This window comes from Octopus bimaculoides, chromosome 26 (assembly GCF_001194135.2).
Source record: "Octopus bimaculoides isolate UCB-OBI-ISO-001 chromosome 26, ASM119413v2, whole genome shotgun sequence".
In the NCBI taxonomy this organism is placed as follows: domain Eukaryota; kingdom Metazoa; phylum Mollusca; class Cephalopoda; order Octopoda; family Octopodidae; genus Octopus; species Octopus bimaculoides.
This window is the reverse complement of record NC_069006.1, coordinates 12379694-12386004: the sequence shown is the minus strand read 5'-3', so window position 1 is coordinate 12386004 and position 6311 is coordinate 12379694. Positions and strand designations below refer to the sequence as shown.

Sequence of the window (6311 nt, the reverse complement as noted above, 5' to 3'; positions counted from 1 at the left end):
TATATATATATATATATATATATATATGCCTGTGTGTGTGTGGTGTGTGGTTTCCACCTTGTCAAAGACAGTCAGCCATTGACAGTTTCCTGCGCAGTGACTAATTTCTTAATGTCTTATTGGATATTCCAGCACGTCGCGTCTGATTTATAAACATATGCTCATTAGAGTGATGCAAGTTCAATCCCACCAACTGGTAGACATAGAGCTGAAGAGTTTCTCCATTTTTGGCTGTAAATTGTGATAAAAAAAAAAACAAACAAAACAGGTATTTCTTATTAATTAGCAGTATCAAATTTTTATAATCACCATCATCATGACATTGTGTTAATGATAATCCCCATTATTATTATTATTATTGTTATTTCCACTACCACAACACCGCAACCAAGAACAACAACCATCATCACATCCAATGCCATCATCAAAACCATCACTATAATCATCATCACCACCACCACTACCACCAATAACAAAGGCACCCCCTCCCCAACACCTCCATCACCATCATCACAAGCACCACTGACAGCAACAACATAATTGCTATTGTTATTTAATGAGCCAGGGCAGTTGATTGACTGAATCATTAGAGCGTTAGACAACAGTACCTTAATGTTCAGAGTTCAAATCTCATCCAAGTCAACTTTACTTTTTGTTTTCTTAGGGTCAGTAAAATAACGTACCCGTCAAGTTCTGAGGTTGATGGTTTCAGCTAGCTCCCTCCCTACAAATTACTGGCCTTGTGCATAATTCAGAAATGTTGTTGTTGTTATTATTGTTATTATTATTGTTTTACTTCTCAGCACGTTTGGTCTTGTTTGTTCCGGTAGATTCTGTGAGAGCTGACAGCATCTTGCTGTCAGAGGTCTCACAGGGTCTCTTTCTGCACATTATAAGCTTTGATACTAGGTTGTCAATTATCATGGGAGACATTCAACATCCAAGAACCAATCGCAAAATCCTAGCTGTTCCCAGCAGAGCAGTTTTTTGGGGGCTTCCTCTGCTCTCATGTCAATTCCAATTTCTTTGACATATTTCTCGAACTTGCTTGTTAATGCTCCGAGTGCCCCTATAACCACTGGAATGACAGACACTCTCCTCAAAGTCCCCATTCTTGCAATTTCGTCTTTTAGTAGTCTGTACTTTTCGGTCTTTTCTAGTTCTTTGTCACTTATGCATGCATCTCCAGGTATTGCAATATCTATGATCTTGGTTTCCTTTTTTCCTTTATCTACCACAACAATATCTGATCTCTGAGCTTCGATTAGAGAGTCATGTTGGATTGTAAAATCCCACAGTATCTTATGTTCCTTGTTCTTGGTGATTCCTTCTGGTTCATGTCTGTACCATTTCCATGCTCTGTTCAGGCCGTACTTTTCATATAGCCTCCAGTGGACGAACTTCACCACGTTATTGTGCCTCCTTTTGTAGTACTTTTGGGCCGGCTTGCTACACTCATTCACAGTATGTGAGATTGTTTCATTTCTGCTGCCACACAGCCTGCAAAGGGGCAATTTGCTTCTCTTATTTATTTAGAACTTGGTGTAATTAGTTCTCAGAGCTTGTTCCTGGGCGCTGCATATCAATGCCTCATTATTATTATTATGATTATAATTATTATTATTATTATGATCAAGGTGGTGAGCTGGCAGAACCATTAGCATGCCAGGTGAAATGCTTAGCAGCATTTCATCAATCTCTATGTTCTGAGTTCAAATTCTGCCAAGGTTGATTTTGCCTTTCATCTTTTTGGGGGTCGTTAAAATAGGTACCAGTTGAATACTGGGGTCAATATAATCGACTATCCCCCTTCCCCAAAATTGCTGGCCTTCTGCCAAAATTTGAAGCCATTATTATTATTGTTGTTGTTATTTGTGGTGTCTTGGCAGAATTGTTGTATTATAAAAATGCTTTGCATATTTGTTCCTCCTCTCTACATTCTAAGTTCAAATCCCGCTAAGGTTGACTTTACCTTTCATCATTTTGGGACGGATGAAATAAGTTCCAGTTGAGCACTGAGGTTGATGTAATCGACTAGCCTAACCCCTCAAAATTTCAGGCCTTGTGCTTAAAGTAGAAAGGATTATTATTATTTTTATTAAGGTGCTGGATTAGCAGAAACATTCATGTCGGACAGAAATGCCTTGTGTTTTTCTTTCTGACTCTTTAGAATTTGAGTTTGAATTTCATTAAGGTCACCTTTGTCTTTTGACCTTTTGGGGTTGATAAAATAAAGTAGGATTTGAACTCAGAACACTCAGTGTCAGAACAAATACTGCAGACTATTTTATCCAATGCTCTAATTTGCCACTTTGCTGCCTAACGATGGGAGTCCAAATTTTGCCAGAGTTGACTCTACATTTCTTTCTCAACATATGTACATACATAAATAAATACATACATACACACACATGCAAAAACATGGCTGTATGGATATGGAGTTTACTTTGTAACCACGTGGTTTTTGGGTCCATTCTCATTGTGTGGCACCTTGGGGGCAAGTGTCTTCTACTGTAGCTGTGAGTCAAGCAATACCCCCTAGATAAAATAGGTAGGCTGAAACTGATAGAAGCCCATTGTGGATATATGTGTATGTATAGTGGTGTGTATGTGTGCGTGTTGTGTAGAGTAATGCACATGAGTATATGTGTGTTTTCATGTGTATATATATAGCTGTGCACATAAGTGTATGCTTGTGTGTATAGATTAAATACACACGTGCTGCCTAAATTGCTTATTGAAGTAGTAACCTCCTCCTTCATTACCTCAATTACCAAGTTGTTAACCTATCACGTCTCCCTGCTTTCATTCTATTTACTCCACCCACCTCTACCTTTTTCATGTGTCACACATGTCCCTGCCACTAGCTTATTTCACATGTGTAACATACATGCACTCTCTCCCTCATAACTTCCACTCAACACTCCCACTCACCCTTCTCTTTCCATTAAAATATCAATCTTCATATCCCTCTCTCCTCCTTCTACCTCTCCTTGTCTCTTACTTTCCCCTTTTCCATCTCTCTTACTCTTTCTCTCCCATTCTTTTTTACTCTCCACCTCTCGCTTTCCTTCTGCCTCTTCCTCTATCTCTTACTCTCACTCTCCATTTCACCTGCTCTTTCATCCCTTACTCTCCCCTCTACCTCTCCCATTCCCTTTCTTTTCATCTCTTCACCTGTGCCCTTCTTTCCCTTTCTCTCTACCTGGGCTATAGTAGAAGACACTTGCTCCAGGTAGCATACAGTGGTACTGAACCTGAAACCATGTGGTTAGCCATATCTATAGCTACATCTATCTGTCTGTCTGTCTGTATATATATATATATATATATATATATATATATATATATATATATATATATATATATATATATATATATATATATAATCTTTTACTCTTTTACTTGTTTCAGTCATTTTGACTGTGGCCATGCTGGAGCACCGCCTTTAGTCGAGCGCAAATCGACCCCAGGACTTATTCTTTGTAAGCCTAGTACTTACTCTATTGGTCTCTTTTGCCGAACTGCTAAATTATGGGGATGTAAACACACCAGAATCGGTTGTCAAGCAATGGTGGTGGGACAAACACAGACACGCAAACACACATACATATATATATATATACATATATATATATATACATATATACGATGGGCTTCTTTCAGTTTCCGTCTACCAAATCCACTCACAAGGCTTTGGTCGGCCCGAGGCTATAGTAGAAGATATTTGCCCAAGGTGCCACACAGTGAGACTGAACCTGGAACCATGTGGTTGGTAAGCAAGCTACTTGCCACACAGCCACTCCCAAGCCTATATATATAAAATCTTTTACTTGTTTTAGTTATTAGCCTGCTGCCATGGTGGAGTGCCACCCTGAAGAATCTTAGTCAAATGAATCAACCCCCAACACTTATTACTTTTTTTTTAAAGCCTGGTATTGATTCTATCAATATCTTTTGCCAAACTGCTAAGTTACGAGAACACAAACACACCAACACCATTTGTCAAGCAGTGGTGGGGGACAAACAAACGCAGACACACACACACACACACACACACATATATGTATGTATGATGAGCTTCTTTCAGTTTCTGTCTACCATTCATAAGGCTTTGGTTGACCTGAAGCTATTGTAGAAGACACTTGCCAAAGTTCCCTTGCAGTGGGGCTGAACCTGGAACCACATGGTTAGGAAGAAGACTTCTTACCACACAGCCATGTGTGAAGAGGTGGAAAAATTAAGGTCAATGTTTTATTTCTTGATCTTCATTGTGTGATAAGATCTTTGAAAAAATCGTTTCAAGTTACTTAGGTTAGTAACGATGGCTGTATACTGTCAGTTGATCTTTTGGAAATGGTGGCCAAATCTTCCTCAGACTCTAAGGAATGGCAAGTGCACATGAAACGATGTAATATGAGACACCTCTTAACAGTCAGCTAGTCATGGCTGGAACGTCTTTTGATTTGAAGTTTGCTGGGTTGAAGCTGACTTCAGTAACAACTTGGATTAGCAAAGTTACCAGTTTCAAACCAGTGAAGAGATCTCTCTTTCTCTATATGGTTCATCCTGGGGTAATGTTGATATGGGAAATTGAAAATTGGTTACTGTAACAAACAATTCCATGGATGTCGTTTAGCCCCTGGTTTGCACTCATTCAGTTGATCTCTTTATTATCAAAGGCGTCCCAGGTGTGGCCATTTTGTCTTCTTAAGAATGGCTTGAAACTATATCACGTAACAATCTTCTCTTTTTGTGTAAGACAGTAGGGTGTGATTTGGTTGCTGCTTCTAGTATTCAGCTGATCTGTCATCAAAGGTATCTATTATGTCTTTTTAGGATACATTCAATGTGTCCACCTCCTTTGTGTAAGACAGTAGGGTTTGATTTGACTGCTGTTTCTAGTATCTTGAGAAACTGTTTCCCTCACAAATACGCTTGAATTATCCTCAGTAGTACTAAGAAAGTTTTATGAATGAATTAGTGATAATAATGACTATAACTGCTGCTGTGATCTTTAGTAGTAAACCAGTTTTATGAATGAATTTCTGGTAGTAAAAACAAAACCTGTTATTGTGATATTTTTGTGTGTTTTATATTACTGCAGAGATGTAAGCAGGTCTTAATGTTAAATGGAGTTTTTATTGTTATTTAATTGAATAAAAATAGTTCAGGCTTTCTGACACCAACCCATCTGAGAGCATCTCTGGTCATTTCTGTCACAATGTTCCTGTTTAAAAAATAATTTTAATTAAAACCTTCTTTCAAAATATCCATTCATCTTCTCCACTCACAGTCCCTGGGAGGGTTGTGGGTGTAGAGTTCTCAAGCACTTCCTTCCTATCAGAAGCAACCGTCATTACACTTTCCTTGAAATGCCAACAAAATGTTAATTTATGTCTCAGACACCGACTTGATAATGACAAAATTATTTTGCTATAAATTTTTCATTATTTTCAAAATTACTAGAAACAAAGGCAGTATATTTCAACAGATATATTGTGTAACAAAAGGGTTAAAGTGAATCTAAAAATCTTCCATCAAAATTCCATGTTGATTTATGTTCCAAATATCAGCTCAATAATGACAATTATTTTAATAAATTCTTCCTTAATTTCAAAATTAATTGAAACAAAGGCAAAATTTCAACAGCAAAATGATAACAAAGGGGTTTAAAGATACATTTGGAGATGTTTTGGGGATTGTCTTGTACACCTAACACACTACTTGATTTAGCACCATTGTCTTAAGCAAATGAGTGTTGATGTGGTCCTTGTCTGGTTGAAAATAGCAGTCAAATCTCTTTCAAATCACTCTGACATTGTTCCAAAAAGGATAGGCATATTAGGGAAAGTGGTTAATTCCTGGTACATAAAATGGTAAGAGGGTCACCACTGGAATAACTTTGACGATTGGTCTGCTTTCTCAGGTCTAACCTGGTGTCAGACAGTATCCCCTACCAACTGGGTTCAGTGGGAGTTGGGGTAAACCAACTAATATCAGTTGGGTCTACCCATCTGGTGTCAAAAGGTTTAGTCAAGCTAGAGTTACTGGGGCAAGCAACCTTGTAAGATCTCAAGTAAGAGATTTGTTGGGAAAAGAAAGCCAGTTGTGTCTTCTCTGAGGAGAAATCAACAAACCATGACTTCCACCCTCCGTTGTTATTTTTGCTCTTTAAATAGTATAGAAAGAACAAAAAATGTGTTTACATTCTTATTTAACCCACACTGAGGCATTTAGCATGTATTCACTTCCTTACATATATTTAAATATCGATCTTTAGGGTGTGTGTGTATGTATACATATATATA

General features: G+C 37.9%; 1 protein-coding gene across 1 annotated transcript in view; it reads left to right on the top strand.

The window, feature by feature from the left end:
* Positions 1–61: 61 nt before the first annotated feature.
* The window catches only part of LOC106883689 (endothelin-converting enzyme homolog), a 131504-nt gene continuing 125254 nt past the window's right edge, over positions 62–6311 (top strand). Inside the window, exon 1 of the mRNA XM_052976911.1 lies at positions 62–268. The gene's annotated coding sequence lies outside the window, so the exon portion shown is untranslated. The remainder of the gene's footprint in view (positions 269–6311) is intronic.